General features: G+C 43.0%; 1 protein-coding gene across 2 annotated transcripts in view; it reads left to right on the plus strand.

Moving 5' to 3' along the window:
- The first annotated feature begins 4522 nt into the window (after window positions 1–4522).
- Window positions 4523–21337, plus strand: part of TBL1XR1 (TBL1X/Y related 1) — a 104234-nt gene continuing 87419 nt past the window's right edge. The window contains exon 1 of one of the 2 annotated variants that reach the window (XM_071752635.1): window positions 4523–5456. The gene's annotated coding sequence lies outside the window, so the exon portion shown is untranslated. The remainder of the gene's footprint in view (window positions 5457–21337) is intronic. The other variant, XM_071752636.1, reaches the window with a different exon arrangement.

Consider the following 21337-nt stretch of genomic DNA (forward strand, 5'->3'; position numbering starts at 1 on the left):
CATCTTCTCACCACTGTGGGCAGGGAGGCCTTGGGACTGCAGTAACCAACAAACCCATTGTTTTTCCCTTTTCCTCACAAAAAAAAAAAAAAAAAAAAAAAAAAAGTTCCCTGGGGGGAGTGGCCGTTCTGCTGCAGGAAGGTGCAGGAGCCCTTGCCTGAAGGGGGTTGAAGCAGCTTCCATCTCTTCTGTCATTTTCTCTTTAAAAATATGTTCCTCTGGCACTGGTCTGAAAGCTCTCCTTGGTGTGGCACATCCACACACATATTGTGTTCCTCTTAAAGCCTTTAGGGTATACTGGGTCTTTAGGTAGGAGATCAGCAGCAATGGGTTCGTTTGGTAAATACCCTGGTTCTACAGCAGCGGTTCTTTATTTTGTCATCTGTGGGCTATGCTGTTTTTGGGGGGGTTGTCAGTAGCTTTTAAAGACAGAAAGATTAAATTACCCCTGTGCAGAATGTCTGGGATGAGCAGACTGTGCCCTGCTGAAGCTCTGTATACCAGGCAGACATTAACTGGCTCATGCTTCTTGACACCGATTCAGAGCAGTGCCAAACGTGCTGGAAGGAGCCTAACTCGTGTCCTGGAATTTCTGAAAGAGCCAATTCATGGCTTTGGATCACACAGTTCATCAACTGACTATGAATGAGGGACTATACACCTGGTCACGTTGCTCCTCTGCTCTTGGTGTTTATTCTGGGAAGTAGAAGCATCCAAGATCGATCTGGGTAAGTGTATCAATGAGATGATTGCTTTGGGATCAAATCCTCTCTGCCTTATGGAGATCTACAAGGTATCTGTGCATGTATACTGATAAAAATAAAAGGTATTGCCACAGGTATGTTAATTATATGTTAATTATGTGAAGACTCCTGGCCTTACCTGCTCAGTGCTTCAGATTTAGTGTGTACAGACATGGGGAAGCTATGGGGAATTCATGAGGAAACTGCTGGGATGTGGATGTACCTATCTCTGCTCTTTCCCAGTTTTTTTTCTCTAGCATGGCAGTATTCTTAGGACTAAAGGTGCCTTTCTCATCTACATTAATGCACTTGGGGACACAAACTGAAAGAAGCACCTTTGTGGGGAATGGGTCAGTTCGTGTGGGGACCCTGACTCCAGCATCTGTCCCTCCTTAGCTCCTCATTCTCCTGCTGTGGTGGGAGCCTGCTGGTGCTTCTGTTTAAGTCAATGGGGTTTTAAGTCTCACTCGTTTAAATATCAGGTTTAACTGGGGCTTGCCTGCATATCAAAGGCACTATGGTAATTTTTAGGAGGGAAAGGGTTTGCCCTGGTATTGGCCAGACTTGTCCCTGCCCTCCCCATTGAGCAACGTGGTGCTGAGTCACTGGCACTTCTCACCCAGTAAGTGCTCACATTTTCTTGGTGCTGTGTTTGTATAGGATGGGATCCCATAATGCATGCCATAACTGGGGGAGTCTTTCCATAAACAAGAGCTAAAAATGAACAAAGGGCCTTCCTGGTTTGCTGGTATTTATTTATGCACTGCTGTGCCTGGCAGGTTTCATGCTGGTACCTGGGCTGCATGGTGGACCAGGCTTTGAACTTGCTTTTCTGAAGTCAGTTGTTCAGTTCCTACCAACATCCTGATACCTCAACTGGGCCTTCAGTTTCACCCCAATCTGCAAAAGATTTATGGACAAATATTATTAGAGATTTAACAAAATACCATGGCCTTTATTATTTGCTGGAAAATGTTAATAATAAAAAAACAAGTGTTGCAGATTCATTTTAATCCCTGAAGTGATTTTTGAGTAGAATGCATGATTTATTAGTTGTTGTTATTACTGCAGTGCATACCTATCTCACAGGACATTGTGAGGATTAATTAATTCTTGTAAAGATGTAAAAGGCCGTATAGGTGTCAAGGGTTATGACTAAAGTGCTTTGAAAATGGAAACCACTCTGTGAGTGCCAAGTATTATTATTTATGGAACCTGGGCAGTGTGCTTGGTGCTGTGCAAACACTGGTCCAGTTATTGCAAATATTTGCTTATATGTGCTTAGTAGGCCAAGCACTCACTGTTACAAGTAATTTCAGCTATTTTAAGGATGTGTCTTACAAATAGGGCCGTGAGAAGACTTTCCAGTAGTTGTGATGGCAAAGCCACAGAATGTGAGGAGCAGTGTTAGTACTGAAGCACTTTGAAGCACACTTCTATTCAAACACATGGAAGAACCAAGACCTCAGAGAGGTCCAGTTCTGCAGCCCAAAGTTAGGGTTTGGTCCTGTCTTTCTTGCTAGCAGGAGAGTTTGGGAAAGGAAACCTAACAGTTACTGCTTAGAAGTGCCTCTCCCAGCTCAAGGCAAAGCCAATTCACTGAACAACCCACTGTAAACCATAACCTGCTCAACTGCCCTGTGTTTCCCAACATCCGTTCTTGGAAACCTCTGAAAGTGAGAACTTCCCTCCTGCCCCAGTAACTCTGAGTCCTGCTGCCTATTTGGGCAATGAAACAACAAAGGCTGAAGCTCCTCGTGGAAATCAACACCTCTGCGCAGTCCTTTGAGGTGTTCGCCTTTGTGAAGAGACAGAAATCAGAACAAAATGGATGGGGTAACATTACTAATGCATGAATCTGCCAGAATGCAATTTGTAGATTCTCCACTGCAGAATGTAGACTGGGGTGATCAGTCTTGTACATCACTGTGTTAAAAACTAAATCCTGACGCCCTGGAGTCACTGCTGAACATTTGGAGAACACCAGACCATGGAAGCCCTCAGCCAGATCAGTTCAGCATCTTGTCACTGCTCAGCAGATGGATGGGAAGATGGTGTTCATAGCTCCTGTGGGGCAAATAAGGCATCTTTGTGGGGATCTCCTTCCTCTGGTTCTCACACCAGCCAAGTGCTATTTCATGGGACAGCTCCTCCCATACACTTTTTCAGGCCCCTGGTGCCTCCCAATCTCCCTTATCTCCTTTTCTCTTCCCCTAGGGTACTGCCTCTCCCCCACCTGCTGTTATTATCTTCTTTTACCTGGGAAATAAATCAGAGTGCCACGTACTCTGATACAAGTAAAGGAGTACTAAACTCCTTTAGAAGAAGCATGGACAGATCTGAGATTATAAAGCAGGAAGGTTAGGGTTAGGTTTAAGGTCAATCCCTTGCCGTGTTTTTTACGTCTTCTAAATCTTCCAACTCTCAGCAAAGTGATCAGTTTGGAACTGGACTAGCTGTGGTCTTCAAAAATTATTGCCTCTGTACATACCTAAAGCTGATAATACACACCATTACTGAGGAAAGAAAAGCTGCAACTTGGGCCATCAAAATAATTACAGAAATAATGTCATAGTTGCCAACCACTTGCTGTTCAAATATGGTCCCCGGCTTTCCAGAGGGACTTTTGCTTTCCTCATATAATTCATGCCTCTTCAAGCACACGAAAACCCAGTGCTTGCTCAGAATTAAATGGTTTTGCAATGAGAAAAAAAAAAATCTGTTTTCTGCAAGTATTTTGATATTATTCTTCATAAAAGGAGGAAAAGCACATGGGTGTAACCCTTAAAAAAATGAGCACTGTGAGGTGATCCTACACCCAGACATCTTCCCATCTGCTTTCATCAGGGCTTTGGGGAGTTGGGGGGTCCCATCTGCTTGTGAGATGACTCTCAGGTAGGTGGAATCTGTCTATGCTATGTCCCAGGATGAAAATAAAATCTACCCTTAATCCCCTAAACTGCAGCTTTAGGACTAGCAGAATTCTCCAGCAACACTGAGCTCTGATCACAAAACAAAAACAAAAAAAAAAAGAAAAAAGATAAAGAAGAGCTACATTCATGGCTCATCTCTCCATTTTGCCAGCCTCAGAAAAAGCAAGGTTCTGCAAAAGCATGGTGCTGTGGAGAAAACCAGAACCTGGGTTTACACCTGTGTATGGAACCCTTGGCAGAGCAGCAATGACACCTGATGTTATCATCAGATCTGTGCATGGGTGCCAATGTCTGGACATGAGAGCACTGGACCAATGCCCAAGAGTGTGAAATGCTACTGCAGAAACATTTAAAGATGGAAAGGCCGGCCTAGTGATGCATGTGGTTTTGATTAACACAGGCTGCTTTTAAAAAAAAACAAAACACAAACCTAGGGTATAAATGACATAGCGTTTCACCTCTAAAAATGATCAGCACCCAGGCAGGCTACAAGGTGATTATTTTTATTAAACACAACTACAGGGTAGTAATGGACCCAGGTGTGAGCACCGCGCTGCGCCGAACCCCTTGCAGGGCCGGATCCCCGGTGCCAGGTACTCTTGCGAGGCGCTGCAGAAAAGAAGTAAAACCACCACGGTAAATCCTCCATTTACCCAAACGCTTTTGGCAGCCAAGATTAATTAATGCCTTTCCTAGAAAAACTTCCCGGGCCATGGCCACGCCACGCCACGCCGCCCGGGGCCTACCGTGTCCGGCGGCCCTTCCCCACACCCCGCCTCCCTCAGGACCCGACCCTCCGCTCCCGGAGACGCGGGCGCAGGCCCCGGGGGCGGCTGCTTGGGCCCCGCTCCCGCCGCCAGGCCCGGGCGGCCTCTCCTTCCTGTCAGGGCCCCGGGCGGCCTCTCCGCCGCCCGCCTTCCCTCACGCAGGCCCGGCCGGCGCTCCGCCTGCCCGGAGAGCGCGGAGGGGGGGAAGGAGAAAAGAAGAAAGGGAGAGAGGGAGGAGGGGGTCCCCCCGCCCCAACCGCCGAGCCCCACGCTGCCAGGGCGGCGGGTTTGTTGTGCCGGGCGGCCGCAGCGAGCCGGCCGCGCTCCTCCTCGCCTGGCCTCGCCTCCCGGCTCCTTCCTTTCCCTTCCCTTCCTTTCCCTTCCCTGCCTTCCCTCAGCGCGGCGGCGCTCTCCCCGGCGCCCATTTCCGTGCGGCTGGCCACCCGCTCCCCGCGCCGAGTGTCTGAGGGCCGCTGGCTGCTCCCCGCCGCTTGGCTCCTTCCCTTAGTAACAGCTTCTACATTCTGCCTCAATTCCTCCTCAATCTAAATCACACACACACACAGATATTACTTTTTTTTTTTTTTTTTTTTTTTCCTCCCCTCCTCCTTCCTCGGGACTTAATCTCTACCCCCCCCTTCTCTCTCTCCCCACCCTCCCCCTCCCCCAGCCCCTGGCTCGGGATATAATTGAATATCACAGCACTACTCGCTGGGTATTTTTTTTTCTTCCTCCTCCCGTGTGTGTGTGTGGTGGTGTGTGGTGTTTTTTTTTTTTTTCCCCTTTTTTTTTTTTTTTTTCCCTCTCCTCCTCTTGGTGTGGACACTTCAGCTAAAAAAAATATATATATATATAATAATAATATTATCGATACAAATACGTGTGTACACACACACAGAGGGACACAGAGATGTGTATGTATATATATATGGCTGTATAAAAACACGGAGGAGACAAACGAGGGTGAATTTCTCCTCAGGAAGGGGGGAGCACCGCTCCGCTGCCGCTCGGAGGTAAGGACCGGGGCGCTCCCCGCCGAGCCCCGCGGGCCGGGCGGGCGGGAAGGGACCGGGACCGAACCGGGCCGGTCCAGGAGGGGTGAGGGGGGGGATGGCGCCGTGTTTGTCTCTGTGGCGGTTGGAGGTGTGTGTGTGGGGGATGGGCGCTTGCTTAACGCCTGCCACGGCCTCCCCCCACCCCCCGGTTTTAATTAATGCTTTGTGGGGTGCGGGGACACACGCTCCCCCGTGGGTCTTTTTTTTTTCGGGGGGGAGAGGTGTGAGTAATATGTTTTTTTTTTTTTAATCAAACGGCACCCTCCTTCCCCTCCCCCTCTCCACGCCGCTGCCCTTCCCTCCCCCACTCGGCTTCATTTTTTTGGAAAAGGATTTAAGGGGGTTGGGGGCGGGGGGGGGGGGGGGTAAGCGAATGGCACACGGGAGCCATGGCGAGCGGCCTATTTTAAGCCCGATTTGTGTGGAGAAGGGCCTTCCCCTCCCCCTCCCCGTATATTTACTTATGGGGGGAGGGGAAGCGGGGTGAGGGGAGGACTGGGCCGAACCGGACTGGACTGGGTGGGCCACCTCTCCCCTGCTCGGTGGAGTTCCCCCCCCCCCCACCCTCCCCCGGCCCGTTCCAGGCCTTTCCTGGGGGGCTCTGTCCCTGCCCAACGTGTGCCCACCCACCCCCCCCCTCTCTGGTCGAAGCAGCTAAGTTATTGTTTATCAGTTTCCTGCAAAGTTCATGGTGGAATGTGAAATACCCCGCGGTGGCAGAGGGCAGGCCCAGTTTGGGGGGGGGAAAAAAAAAAATCAAGTGGTTTTGGTTTTGCTTTTTATTTTTTGTACTTCATAGAGGTTGTCTCTTCGTGGGCCTGTGCCTGTCCAAAATCTGGTGCAAAGTGTGCATTGCACCTTCCAGAGGGGCTCACACGGTTGATGCAATGTCTGTATTTTCTTGGTAGAGGACATGGATCTTGCACTAGCACGACATGTGCCTTGTTATTATTGTTGTACCCCCGAAAGGGTTAAACTGATCGTGTTGTTCCAGGTGAATTTAATCTTTCATCACCGAATTTCCTTTTAAGGCAGCTCGAGAGAATAAAAGTCTTTTCCCCTCGCCTGTCTTTTGCTTTATCCCTCCAACAGCAAACTTTATATGTGCTTAATGGCAGAGGCTTGTTGCTGCAGATGGATGACACGTGAGTCTGGAAGAAAGTTTGGTTTGTAGGTCGCTGTGTAGGAAAGTGAAGTTTGCTGGTGAAGTTTTTACTACTCTCCGGTGTGCTCCACTTCCTCGTTTTCCTGTCTGTGTAAATCAAATTCCTGTCTGATTTATGCAGGGGGTCACAAAACATATTCCTTCTTCATTATTAAAAGTATCAGAGGCATGACCAGGAGAACCAAGTCTTTGTTGTGTAAAAAAAAAAAAACAAAACAAACATCAAACCATTTCTGGGCTTCTTTTACTCTCCTGTCCTATGTTGCTAAAATAAAGGAGCACGTTGAGTGTATTAACAAGGTGGTTTGGTGTTGGTGGTCAGTAGATTTGGGTCTTTTTCAGGTCTGTGGTTTGTGCTCTTTGTGTGCGAGGGAACCATTTGCAATATTGCTGTTTGGGGTGTAAGTTGTACCTGAATTTTTGGGTGTGCTTGGCAGTTCTGGGCCTTTGTCTTGCCCTGAGCAGTCTGAAGGCATAAGCTGAGGGTCAGGCTGGATTTGGGGCCTTCCTTTGGACTTAGGTATGTTAACTGTCTTTTCAGAATATATTTCAAATAAGGACTGATCCTGCAAACTCTTTTATGAGTCCTTGTGGAAAGAAAGGGCTGTGCTGTTACGGTGCTGGTGCCCAAGGGTGCACGTGGTGTTCTGTAAGTGGTCACAGCAAACTGTGGTTCCTTGTAGTGTTTTTTTTTGTTTTTTTTTTTTTTAAATTTTATTTTGCTTCTGGTTAAGTTCTAATGGAATACAATGTGTCACATGATTTACCTAAGATGGCCTGTGCCTGCACACTATCACTTTTAAAAGTTTTCTTAGGGGAAGGTGGATTTGTCTCCATGAGAACAGGGTTCGTGTTGTACCGTGCCTTGGGAACTTGGTGGCATGCCTCCCGAGCTGTTATTGAGAACACCTGGAAAAGACTTAGTTCTCACTCCACCAGGAAAGGGGAAGGAAATAAAATTTAAATGTGTAAAACCAGTTGGGTTTTGGCTTTTGGTCTTCTATTTTTGTTTTTTTCCAGAGTTTGATTTTTTGTTTGTTTTAAATGTGTAGAGAATAATAGATATGTGTAGCATTAGAAATGCAGTAATTACAGGAGAGTCTGTTGCCTCAGCTTTTTTCCTCTTCAAACAGGTAGTTACAATTTCTTTTTCCTGTGAGTTTTTAAATACGAATGCTTCTTTCAGTTTTACACACTATATATGGTAATTATTGATGTTTGTATAATGCTTTGAAGTTGTAAGGCTTGGTATAAGTGCTAAGTACTTCAGAGTAATTTTCCCCATCATGAAAGAGTTTGATCCTAAAAAATGCTACGGCCCTAAGCAGAAAGAGACTCTTGATGGATCAGGGGAAATGGTCAGAATTGCTTATAGTGTTTCTTCCAGGTAATATTTTTTTTTAGTTACAACAGATCTGAATAATGTAAAGCAAACTGAGTTATTTTGCCTAACTTGATTTTGGTTCTCAAATTTAATTTACATGGACTTCTCATTTGAGTCAGAATGTGTCTGCTGTTATAAATTTTGTAGTGGCACCAAAGGTCCACGTCGCACAAGGATGTAATTGTGCAGAAGTCAGGAAGTCCTGCAAAAACACACAACTTTGTGAACATCAGTGGTCTAGTTCAGTCGAATAAGCTTTGCAGATGTCTGTGAGGTTGCTTGCAGAAGCTGAGTGTGTTTTGTATTAGCAGTGGGCAACAGGATGTGAATCTTTCCTGACAATGATACTTTTTTGGCATCCCAGCACTATTAAGTGTTTTGGGGAAAGCTGAGGCAGTGACAGGCGTGACAACTTTCCTTCACTGATCTCATTCCTCTTATCTTCTGGATACCCCAGAGGTGGCCACCCACCCGGTTTTGGCTTAGTTTTCCTGTCCCTTTTCCATGGACCCATAGCTGCTCAGGATTGTGGTGCCTGAGACACCTTTCTGGAGAGGACACTTGTGGCAAGTGGAGAAGAGACAGACACAAACCTGCTGCCAGCTCTTCTCCTTCTGAACCTGGACAGGGAGGTGTTAAAGTGGTCCCATGTCTTCAGAGAGGGGGGCAAGGACAGAATGTCCTGCAGGGCTGTGTTGTGTCAATACTGTGCTACTGAAGTACAACTCTTTTTTTACTCTAATTCATGTTGATACTGATATTTGTGGTACTGGTGTGTATCCTGACTATGATAAGAGTGCTTGTGCATGGGTACACACACAGAATCCAGGGTGTAATAATGTCTGTATGTTTAAAGGCCTAAACATCAGCTCCTACAAGTAGCTGCAGGTTGGAGGAGAAGTGAAAGTGTGTGCTCACACTCTGTAATTATATGTGTTCAGCTCTTGCAAAAAAGTGACTACTGTGAGAATATGCTCTTTTCAGTGCTTCTGAGTTGCATTGCAGCATTAAGGTTATATCTGAAATTAACAGGTGGTGAAGAAACATCTCCTATGTTCCTGCTATTAATTTAGCTACCCTTGTCCCATATACATGCAGTTCTCTAAGCACTGCAGCATGAAGCTAGATGATCTTAATTTCTGTGAAATAGCTTATTGAAGAGAGTGACTTAAATAGGAAAAGGTTTATCCGGAGATCCCAGGCAGAGTAGATGGAGACCTTTTTATTAATCTCATAATTGGTTTCCTCTGACATAAAGTACGACAATGAAATGAGAAATAATAAATATCTTTTTCACATGAAATTGTAGGGGAATATGCTGGCTTTCTTTCAATTTTACAAAATTGAATTAGCTAACTTGAGGTAAAAAGTAGTGAAGATGAGGCAGTGTAGTTGTCACTTCCTGAGAGTTGATGGGTTGAGTGAACAAGTACAGAGGCCTGGTCTAGAAATCACTTCCAGTTTGTGTGAAATCTGAACTTCTTGTCAGAGTTCTGCCCTGTGGTAACTAATCCAAGATGAGAAGGCCATTTTCTTCCCTCTCATAATGAAAACAAAGCTGAAATTGTTTATATAAATTCTCTGGATGGCTGTACTTGAGTTGGAAGTTGAGGTTTCCTTTGGTTCTGAAGGATCTATAGAATCATAACTCAGCTTACCCTCTGAAAAATTGATTATTCAGTAGTTTACCATACAGTTCTACATGTCATCCTTTAGACTGCTTTTTGTGTTGCTAAGAAGCCTTAAATTTTTTTTTTCCTTGCTAAGAAAAAAGGGGTCTTTCCAAGCTGGAGGATGTGTAGCCACAGGGGAGAAGGCACACACGAGCTGGGTGCTTAGGGTCTGGCTGGCTTGGCGAGCCAAGGAGGGAGATCGCAGATGCTGTAGGTTACTCTCTTCACTTGCTTTCTTGGATGGGCTGGTTGCTAGAAGGATTTCGGAAACTTATTTTCTTATCTGTAGTAATAGTAGTAAAAATACTTGGTGAACTGTTGTAGCTTTCTGAAAAACCTACTGAAAGAACCTCTGGAGTGATGAGAAGGGAGTTTTACAGAATTGTCTCAGTTGATGTGTGTGATGTCTTCCGGAGAGTCCTCTTTGGATATAAGTGTCCATGGTGAAATTCTGGAGATTTGTAGAGATACTCAGGTCTTCTAAGCAAGTTACCTTGAATACCAGAAGCAACACACGTAGGCATGCTGTCAGACAAAGAGGTCCTTTTTTTAGGATCAGTAATACAAGCAAACTGGATGTCAACTGGTAGCGCTTGAGCTGGTTCAGTGCCCGCATGTGCGCTGCACAGCTCTGGGAGAGATGCACAGCACTGGGTGCTGGGAGTGGAATGTGGGTCCCCAATTTGTGTTGTGGTTTTTCTTGGTGCAGACCTGACTTTTCTTAAGAGTATAAACTGGTCCCCGCATCTGTAAAGTAGGATATTAATAGTCATGTTTTCAAAGATGCTGAGTCCCCACAGTTGCGTGTAAAGTTGGCAATTTCTGTGTCTGCATAGCATTTCTAAAAATCAAGTCTTGTGTGTGGCTTGTTGGCTTTTGCAAACTCCCATGAGGGTGCAGTTTCTGTCTCTTTCTGGGAGCAGTATTGGTAAAAGGCTATGTTGTGTACTCTGACTTGTGTTTCTTGTCATAACTCTTCAGTCTCCATGTTGCAAAGGAGCAATCGTGTTTATTGGTAATGTCGAGCAGTAAAAAATCAGAATCATCCAGAGAAAAAACAGTTGTGGTGTGAGTTTTTTTTAAATTTTATTTATTTTTCTTCTTTCTTATGATCTAAGATTCAGTTCAGTCACTCTTCGCTGTAAACATGTATTAGAGACACTCTACAACCATGTCTCACAGGCAGACATTCTGGGTGTTATTTCAGATCTAGGTGAGTTACTAGAAATTTTAGCTGGTGTGGTGTGAGTGCTAGGCCTTCCCTTCCCCCCCATGGGACAATAATTTTGCCAACCTGGCAAGGCAGACAGGCAGCTGTCTCTGCAGCTAATGCTAGTGCTCCTTTTAACCCCTTGCTGGCTTTGGGCATGAATCAGTCACTTCCCCAGCTGCATGCAGGGCTCCATCAAAGCTCACTGACGTCAGGCCAGTGGTAGATTTTTATGAATTAGGACTCTGAAAGTGACTCTGGAAACTTTCCTGTTCTGTACTCAGCTACGTGCCTGCTGGCAGTGACTCCAGAGCATATAGAAGAGATTTCTGTATGGCCTGTTCGTGGAGCATTTTCCCAAGGTTGTGAGTTAAGGGTCAGATATTTACTGTTCATGAATATTTAGTGCCAAATACTGTGCCCAGTGCCAAAACCACAGAAATTGTCAAGGTTTAGAGTCCTGTTTATAACTTATCTGTAAAGTTGTATCCATATGACATTAACAGTGTTAAAAGTTCAGGCTCTTCACATGGGTGACCTATTGGTGGGAGTTCCACTGATTTCGAGCACAGGAGAGGTGAATTTTAGTCTGCTGCTGGTTCCCTAAAAGTACTGAGCAAAGAAGGGACAGTTTGATTTCCTGGAAGGAGTTGTCCAGGCTAGCTGAGGAGAGAAATAACAAATTTTATAGTTATTTTGTGGTTTTTTTGGACAGACTGATGAATGCTTGAGTGTCAGCATGACTTCTGAAAAGACATTTTTGCCTTGTAAAAATAGTAATAAAAAGATCTCATTTTTAATTTATCATTGATATTGGTATAACTTACAGTCCTGTTGGAACAAATGAGCATTTTCAGCATTAGTTTCAGCAGTTGGGAGAGTGTTAAGTGTGGCTGAAAATTTTACCTTAAAATACCATTAGATATTAAGAGAGATGATTCTGCAGGCTGATGTTCCCTGTGCTTCCAGGTCTGTTCAGCTCCCAGAAATGCTGAGAACCTTTCCTCTTTTAGGCCAAGTGTGAATTTGTGGGGGAAAAAATAGTTTTGATATTGCATAGACCTATGGGGGAAATAACAAGAGATCTGGGTCAAAAAAGTAGGACGTGCAAGACTTAGTAGCTGTTGGAGTGTATTTATTTGTCCTATATTAGGTTAAAGGAAGTATTGGTGCTTTCATTTTGGCAACATGTCCTTCAGTCTGCAGTGTTCTGTAAAGGGAAGACAACTGTTAAACAATGAATCACAGCTAATTTTTGTACGGATGTCAACATTCTTCTCTAGTGCAGAAATTTTTGCCTGGATATTAACACAAACATTCCTAAATCCAGACACTTAGTGGTAAGTTTTAATTAGGAACTGCTCTGTAAGAGTACAGATTTTTGCCAAGATGATAATTGTGAATCTGTAACGTACTTTGGGGTTACATTCTTTCAGATGTAATATTTTAAAATTTACTTTTAAAGCAAAGTTAGCACAAATGTGCATGAAGGAAAATGAAGAACAGTGTTGTTGAACCATCTATTAATATTCACGTTAAGAAATTGTGATAGAAACATCCCTTATGTGCCAATGGATTATCTGTTCCTTGCAACTAATGCAGCAGATCTGGGGTTCAGGGAAGTGGGGTCCATACTTGTGTATGAGGTGGAGGATGCAGATGTGGTACCTGGGTTTCACTTTGTTTCAAGTGCACAACTGAATTTCACAATCTGGTGTGTGCCTTGTTCAGGGTGTGAACTTACAGCAATGCGTAAGATGAAAAAGTCAGGAGTATGAAACTTCAAGATGTTGAATTGTGATAAAACTTACACAAAAATACAATGAAACAGCCTACTAAGCAGTTTTGGTGAGCTTAATCTGATAGCACGAGCGGATGTCTAAATGTAGCTGATTAATAGAAACCAGCCTTTTTTTTTTTTTTTTTTTTTTTGACAGCTTTCACTGTTATAGTAAATATTTGTCACAATTGTTTGAGTTGTAAGAAAAATGCTTTGTATTTCTCAGACTGTCTTCTAGGGCAAATTCTGAATGGCTGTTGATTACATTAGAAATATCAATGTGTTTATTTTACTGTTGGCAAAGTCTGTGTTAGTTGGTTCCTCTGCTGTCTACACGTTCAAGGTTATTTTGATATGGATTATTTATTTCTATTTCACCAAGGCCCTTTGTAAGATTCTTTCTTACTATACATAAAGTACATGCTAAATATGAGAAATTAAGGTCTAAGAGTCTGTTAAGGACAGTCAAAACAACTTCTTGACCATTGTTCAGCCATTCTGTTGGGATGTCTGGGCACCACAGCCCTCCCAGATATATTCCTTTCTGGTATAATAGGTCGGCATTGACTGTGTCTTAAAAATGAACCCTCTCCTTTTTGTGTGGTTCTGTGGGATGGTGGTGGAAACACCCAAGTGAATATTCCTGTCAGCCTCCTCTCACTGACCCAATGCCTGGGCTCACCACAGCCATGGTCCCGTGTTAGGTGCTGGTTGCTTGTATGTGCTGGGGCACAAAATGGGACTTGGAGAGAATCCTGTGTGTATTGATGGAACTGCTAAGAAGAATTAAAAAAATAATGTATATATGAAAGATGAAAGGATGGAAACTTTCAGAGGTAGCCAGGGAAAACACTTTTGATGTGTTGTGACTTGCTTTGTGGTGCTATGGATGACCTCAGAGGAGAGATTTGAAGGGTATGTGAGATGCAGCATCAGACTCCAGCTATGAGTATGGCCATTGCGTAGGCTGAGATTCAGTATTGCTTTAAATTGCCAAGACTGCCTGCAGCAAGGTTTGTGTATGTTGGACATCACTAAGGAGCTCTGGAAAGCCCTGTTGACAGTGTTAGAATATGTAAATCTTATTTGCGTGCATTATGTGCCTCTCACTTTTCCTGTGGCTTGTAACTACCTACTTGAGAAAAGGTTTTGGTTGTTTTTTTTTGTTTTTTTCAAGGTGAAAAGAAAGAAACACACTGTTTTTAAAACGACATTTCAGAGATCAGATTAGTCAGCTTTCATTTGCATTAATGTTACTCTAAATGGTGAAAGTTTGGAACTGTAATGTACTTCCGTGTGCCCATTGTATTAGTCTGGTGCTGTTGGGCCTACTGCTGTTCTGTGTGATTACAGTAACACCCCCAAAGCCTCCCTCTGTGTAATTAAAACACTTGTAAGATTCTGTTCGTTTTTTTTTTTTCTTTCTAAAATGAGCCCTGGTCCAATAGTCAGTATGGCCATGCTGTCTCCTCTACTTCCCTCTTCTTCCTTCTTCATGCTGGAGTGTGAATGTGGCAAATCAATGTACTCTACTGGGGCGTTTCTTGACTCAGTCTTGACAGTTTGCATAATTTTATTATTATGCCTTCCTGAGGCTTTGATTGATTTTCACCACACTCCTTTGCCCCCCACTTCTGTTATTTTTTTTTTTCCCCACTTGGACTTTCGTCATTTTGTCATTGAGGACTTTCTTTTACGTTCTTCCTATCCTTTTTTTTTTTCAGTTACTTAAGCCAAATGGGTGAGGTTTTATTGCTGTTCTCTGGGTTTGCTCTGCTTTCTTCCTCTTCCTCCTAACTTTAGTTGGGTGTACATATGGAACTTGATCCTGGGTTTGGATGGTGCAGCCATGCTCCGTGGCAGAGTGAAACCTGCCTGACTACTGAGGAAATCTCATTTTTCATCAGTGAGCTGGGTGGAGGTGTGCAGAGGGGTAGCTGGGACAGACATGCAGGTGAGGAAACAGAGAGGATGGATTTTGGCAGGGCCTGTGTTTAATAAAAATAATCTTGGCCTTAGCTGTAAAAGATAGTGGTGAACTGCGAGCTTTTTAAAATAAGGGATTTGAAGTTTTTATTGACTGTGACTTAAAATTAGCAAAAACAAAGTCGGTCATGGTGAAATCAGTGGCAGCCTTATCTTATTGTTTTTATTGTGAGGGGTGTTGACAAGTCACATGCCCCATTGTTCTGGGTGAACAAACACTGCTCTGAGACCTCGAGCTGGTACGTGCGCTCAGGCGCCTTTGTCCTGTGCTGCACAGATGAGTTTGCAGAATTGTGACTTTGGAGTTGAAAGATTGGCTTTAGAGAGTTCACGTCTAGAAAATGTGTAATATATGAAAGAGTCTGTTGCTTGGTATTTAAACACCCTTCTTTGGTGTCTTCTTGTCCAGAACCTGAGAAAATAAATGGGAGAGAAAATGCATCATAAAGTCTCCCGTACCTTGTTGCCCTGTGACATCTCTGGATAGCAGGATTGTCTTTTGTCTCTGAAACAGATGTGCTTGGGACCAAGGGAATGCAAGATGTGCTTCTTAGAAAGTCAGTGAAAGATTTTGTTTGAAAGTCTTTCCAATATAAGTCCCTTACTGCAAAACTGTTGGCACTTGAGATGATAATAATGAACCTCAGCTCTGCTGAAGTCAGTTTTATGGATCACCTCTAAATTATACATTCCTGTGACTGGGATAAGCATAGTGTAACTAAGATGGATGCAAGAGAGACTGGCTGTAGGAGCAGGCTTGGCCTGTGTTGGTTGTGGTTATAGTCAGGCAGCCTTATCTGGGGAAGAATCCCATTGAAGTAGCTGTGAGTTTTGCCTAAGGAAGAACAGAACTTCCTGTCTACAGTGATTTTGTTACGTTGTTTTTAGTACATCTTAATATTGCCAATGTAGCTCATTGTCTGGTTCGGTATTTTTAATTCACAGAATGAGGTTTTATCTTTTTGTCAGCTCATAGTCTTGCTATTTCCTCCTCAGAAACTGGTGCCTGACATGTATTTTATAGTCATACAAAAGCGTTCACCAAATTGCTCTTTAACTGTCAGTGCTCCATAGTGGGTATTACCAGGAGACTTTATTGTGTAATTGCACTAAAGCTGGTAGAAATTGTTGTAGCTCTCTAGGCTGTGTCGGCAGTGTCAGCTCTGTGCCTGCCCTCTGATGTTATCAGGCTTCCCAGTTTTGGTGGCATACAGGCAGCCTGTAAAATACTACTGTACTTTCAATACAGAACAAATGCCAAGCTTTAGGTGTCCTAATGTGGGTGCTGTACACTAATGGAATATATCCTGTGGGTTCCTGTTCAAGCTTTTCAGATGTTTTGTCTCAGCACTTCTGCTGTTTGTCTACACGGTCCCTTCATAGGGCCTGCTTGAATAGAGGGAATTATGGAATTACTTCCTGGTTATGAAGTCCCTCATTAAATTTTCATGGACTTGTCAAGATCTGCAGTGAATCCCCGGAGACACAGCTCGCTACCCACACCCACAGTTTTGCTTTTCTGGGTTGACCTAATATTCCTGTATGTAACAGATAACTGCGTTTAGTTTATTTTTAGTTTACATCACTGAAGATTTTCTGTCCACATAATGATTAGGACAGAAAGCTGGTGTCAGGATTATCTGCTATTTCTGCCACTGTGTGACCTTAGCAAATGGATTAACAAATTTACCCATGCACCAGTGATTTAATACTTACCAGGAGTTTTTTTCAGACCAGTTTGGTTCCCTGGCATCTGGGAAAGGCAGGGTAGCAGTGAAAAGTGGCTTATGTTTTATTTTCCAGTCTCTGCTTATTTGGAGTTCTTAATTTAGGCAAGTTCTCCTTTTGTGTTCATAGGTTTTGTGTGTGTCTTGTAGTTTTTCTTTTATGTTGGACAAAACAATGCTCTTCACATTGGAAATGTTTGGTGATAGTGCTCATGCATGACAAGAATAATGTTGATATCAGGGTGCTTGGTTCGTAAAGTTCAGCACATTTGTGTCCTTAATAATTTGAAAATGAAATCTTACATGAGTTTTGACCATTCATGCACTTTTTCTTGACCCCAGCAGCAATTTGGGGATGGGGAAAAAGCTGAACTTTTTTTGTGGAACCACTTGAGGGCTGGGTGTCAGAGCCCACCTATGCAAGCTGTGGGGATGGGAGTGGGGTGGTGGGACCCCCAAGCTGACCCTGCTCTGAAAGCTACAGGTGGACACCTCTGGGAACTTCTCTGTCGGGCAAGAAAGTTTCTGTCCTCTGCTACTGGTCTTAGAAATATCATCTCTGGAAGGTGTGCATTAAGACCTTGTGTGTGTGTGTGTGTGGGTACTAAGCCCAACTGGTTTGGCTGAACCACTTTACAGCGTGACTCAGAACGCCTGTGTTGTTACCATGAAGTGGTGCTAAACTATAGCTTATCCATAGGCATGAACCTGTCTGTAATAGGTCAGGGTGGGTCATGAACTTCTTTCATCACCTTTGCTGTCAGACAAAATCTTAGCAGACTGCAGTGGGCCAGCTTAGGGTGAAGGCAGACACCGGCCTTTGTGTTTGTCATGACTGCATTACTCATCCTGCCTGGGCTGCTTGGATTTGTCCATATGTAAAGCAGACTTAAGTGGTGACAAGGTCTTTGTCATGTGCTTACAGTTTTACTTGAGCACATCTTCCTTAAGAACTTCCTGAATGATTCTTGTTTATAAATCTATAGTAAAAAAAAAAAAAAACAAAATTTACCAACTCGAATGAAAATATTTTTTTATGCCCTTTACTAAGAACCAGTGGTATTTTTCCTCTCAGAAAAATGCCTGGGGCTGATAGAGCTTTGCAGGTCTTGTAAGAAATGCCTATGCAAGATGTGCAGTCCTAATGCAGGATATTGCTTTCTGGTGAGAGTTTTCCCCAGCAGTATAGATGTTTCCTTAAGCACATCCCAGTCCTGGCCAGCACCATTGTGCTTGTGGTGCTGATGAGCACATGCTTTCTGTTCCATTGACTTGTTTTCATGTTTGAGTGTTTTTCACATGCTGGAAAATGAAATTTTAGGGAGTGTTTTAATTTTTGGGAAATCATTTCTTAGATGAAACAGTTGTACACATTCGGGTTTTGCTGTTGTAAGTCCTGCTTTTATATTGTGACTTTTTTTATTTTCATCATACTCTACACTGGGAGGTATCTTCTGATTAATTTACAAAGAAAATCCCGTGAGCATGTTAATAAATCCCTTAAAGTTTACAAGAATGTATGTAGTATACTTGCTAGATAGGTAGGTAGCATGGCTTGAAGTTAAAAGTGTGTATTTACAGTGCATTTGCATTTTTTTGAGTGATTTCACAAAAAAAAAGTCTCCCATTCCTATTCAGTGTCATATGTATCTATATACCAGCAGATACAGCTGTTGGTGTAGTCAAGCCCTAATTAAAAAAAAAAAAAAATCACTTTTAAGTGGGATCCTGGGCTATTTTTAGAAGAGCTGAGTGAAGCCCTTTCTTAGTTGAACCATTTTCTTGTATTCTGAGGCAGTCTACATGTTCTTTGTAAGAAATACATTACTGCTCCATTGAAGTCAATTCAGGTTCTCTGGAAATGATCCAACCTTCAGGAAAGAAAAATATTAGCATGTGTGTTGAGGGAAAGGGTTTCCCTTTATTTTGGAATTTGCTTGTCATGTTTAGCAAGTAAGCCATTTTAAGATGCATTAAGGCTCTGCAAAACTCATTTTCAGGGCTGATAGTTTTCTAGTCTTGGGTTGAGCAAAAAGATTTAAATTTAATATTTTCAGTATTTTTTTTTTTCATTTTAAATAGCTAGGGATCTGTACATTTGTTCAGTTATAATTTGAGTGCCATGCATATTTCAGGAGAAGAGAAAAATGGAGCATTTAAGATGATGAGGACTGCATTTTTTTAGCCAGTCATTCCTTTCAGTGTCTGAAATACTTTGTTGCCTGTTTAGATGTTGTAATTTACAGAAGTATCCTTTGCCTGGAAGTCTTAAATATTTGCAATGTGTTGTTTATTTGAGTTTTGGCAAACCACATTCTAGGGTATGAAGTCAGTCACAAACAAGCTGGAGACCACTGATGTTTTAGTCCTGCAGCTATATCAAAGCACGTAAGGTTAAAATTAAAACTGTCTCAATGTTTGTATGCATGCATCTTGGATCTGTGTTTCACTGAGACCTTCAGGACGCTCTTGTGAAAATTTAGTGCCTTCTATCATTCAAGCAGTGTCTATCTAAAGATTTTATGACTTTAAGCTTTTAATTGAGGGGGGTTTGCAGATTTCTAGGCTTGGTTTATAGCCAAGTCCAGCACCCCGCATACAAATCTGGCTGAGTTGGCTGCGTGTTCTCCAGAGCAAGTGGAGCTTCAGTGATTTATTTTTTTTTCTTTATTTTTTTTTTCTTTCGCTCATGTACTTCATTTGAGAGGGCAGGGGTTTGGCAGAGGGCTGACCCTTTGGTAGCTGTATGCTCTTGGAAGTTATGCAAGCTGCATCATTTAGCAATTCCTTTCTGTAGTCTGCAGACAGGCCACAGAAGGGTGGAGGCACTGAAGACACAGAGAAGGGTGCAGTGGAGGAGAGCACTAAGATCAAGGACTCTTCTCTCAAGGCTGCTGAAAGGCATGTACCAGGAGGCCCAAGGAAGCAGGTTCTGGGTCAGGTTGTTGCTGCTGTTTCTGCTCAGGCTGCCCCAAAGGAGGGAGAGTCCAGACAGCCTCCAAACCAACAGGAGAAGGGGCTGGAGCCTTCCCCTGAGCACAGGGGTTCACTGATCTGTGCTTGATCCCAGTGCTTTTCCAGGAAACTGCCATCCTCCTGCATCTGGCTCAGACCTGCCCCTCCATTTCTCCTCTCAGATTTAGCTACCAAACCCGTGGTATTTTTCTTGTAGTTGTCCAGAGTGCTTCTTGCACCATTGGTTCTGAATCAAATGCTGTCTTTGCTCCCTGTTGTTGCAGTCATAGACTTGCAGTTTATAAATTGCTATTTTTTTTTTTTTTTTTTCATACTGACACATATTTCAGATTATTTTCCTAACTACTTTCAGGCTTTTAAAACCGTCATGACTTGAAAACCTCAGCTTGTTTTGTTTGGAAGTAATTCTTCCTTGGGCAGAAATCAGACCTGAAAAGTACTACTCTGAAGTTAGTGAAAGAAAAGCTCTTTGGTAGCATTTCTGAGTTGTTGAGATTAGCTCTGAATTTTAAGATAATGTAATTTTCTTTTACAGAAGAGCTCACCACCACCTTCCCCTGCTCCCCTTCCTGGCAAGCCCTAAAATATTCTTTGTGTGAATGTGCTATATGATCTCTAATTATATGATCACATACCATTCCACAAATAGTGCAATACAATAGCATAGAATTATTTCTAGGATCTTAGAGAGGTCTATTCAGTAGATTACCTTAAACCCTGATCTTGCAAGTTGTTTTGTGTAATCGACTCCTTTGCTTCCCAGAAGCTGTGTTTACTGTAGCTCTGCCTTAAAGCCCAAGTTCAGAGCTCGTTATAGACTTCAGGGCTTGGGATGTCAGTTTTGAAAGTTGCCATTTAACTGCTCTTGTACAGGATATGCATATTAAGTAGGATAGCAGAATAACAGTGAAATTGCTCACCTAGGACTGCAGATGCATTACCATAATTAACTGCTTCTTCCCTTGAATTGCACCTAATGAGGGCTGTGCTGTTGGCTGAAAATAAATTGCATAATGCATTACTAGTGACTAAATTATTTACATACCTTAGAGAGAAGATGGTGTAAAAAGTCTGCAAAGTGAGTGCTGGACCATTATGAAAATTAAATGGGGGTAGGGGGAAAGAATCACAGAACATGGTGTAGCCTGCATTCTCCTGGGTCACTGGAGAGTGCTGTATCCTATTTGCAATACAGTGTGTGACTTCATGGTTACATATTTATCACATTGCTTTGCATTATGTATACGTGGAGAAAGCAGAGTTAGATCTCTGCAAACAGCCTTGGGCCTGCTCTTAAGAGTGTGTCTGGGTGGTTATGAATTGCTAAAAATTACAAGTTGGTTTTATTTTTTTTCTACTGCATAACACTGGCCCTAAAATGTGCTAAGTCAAAATGTGGGTTGGCAAAATCAATTGCAAACCAAACTGGACAGTTTTTGAAATGCTTGCTGTTCTGTGCTTCCTCTGTGTGACTGTTTTGAGGTGGTTCAGGTTTCTAGGCTATATTCACTGCCTATTTTTCTTAAAACCTTATTTAGCCAAGAAATATTTTAAAAGCACAAGATCTGGCGTCCTGTTTTCATCATGTGAAATCCTGCAAGATCCTGTTTGTTGACACTTAAAAGATGTTTCCACTATATAGAGATCATTTACTTACTTACAGAGATGCTTACTTACCAGAAGAATTACCCAGTAAATATATGTGTGAGCCACTCCATGCATGAACATTGGCAACACCAAAGTAACTGCAAGTGATTGAAAATGAGCTTAACTAGAGGTGGCAATTTATGTTAGAATCTGCCAAAATAAGGCTTGTTTCAGCTTGAGTTTACCAAGGGTAAAAACCAGTTTGGAGATTGAGTCCTGCTCTTTTCAGGTTTGCTTTTGTCTGGGTCTTTGTTTTGGGCCTGATCTTGGCAATGATTGCCTGAACAGGAA

The sequence above is a fragment of the Heliangelus exortis genome, chromosome 9, assembly GCF_036169615.1.
Source record: "Heliangelus exortis chromosome 9, bHelExo1.hap1, whole genome shotgun sequence".
In the NCBI taxonomy this organism is placed as follows: domain Eukaryota; kingdom Metazoa; phylum Chordata; class Aves; order Apodiformes; family Trochilidae; genus Heliangelus; species Heliangelus exortis.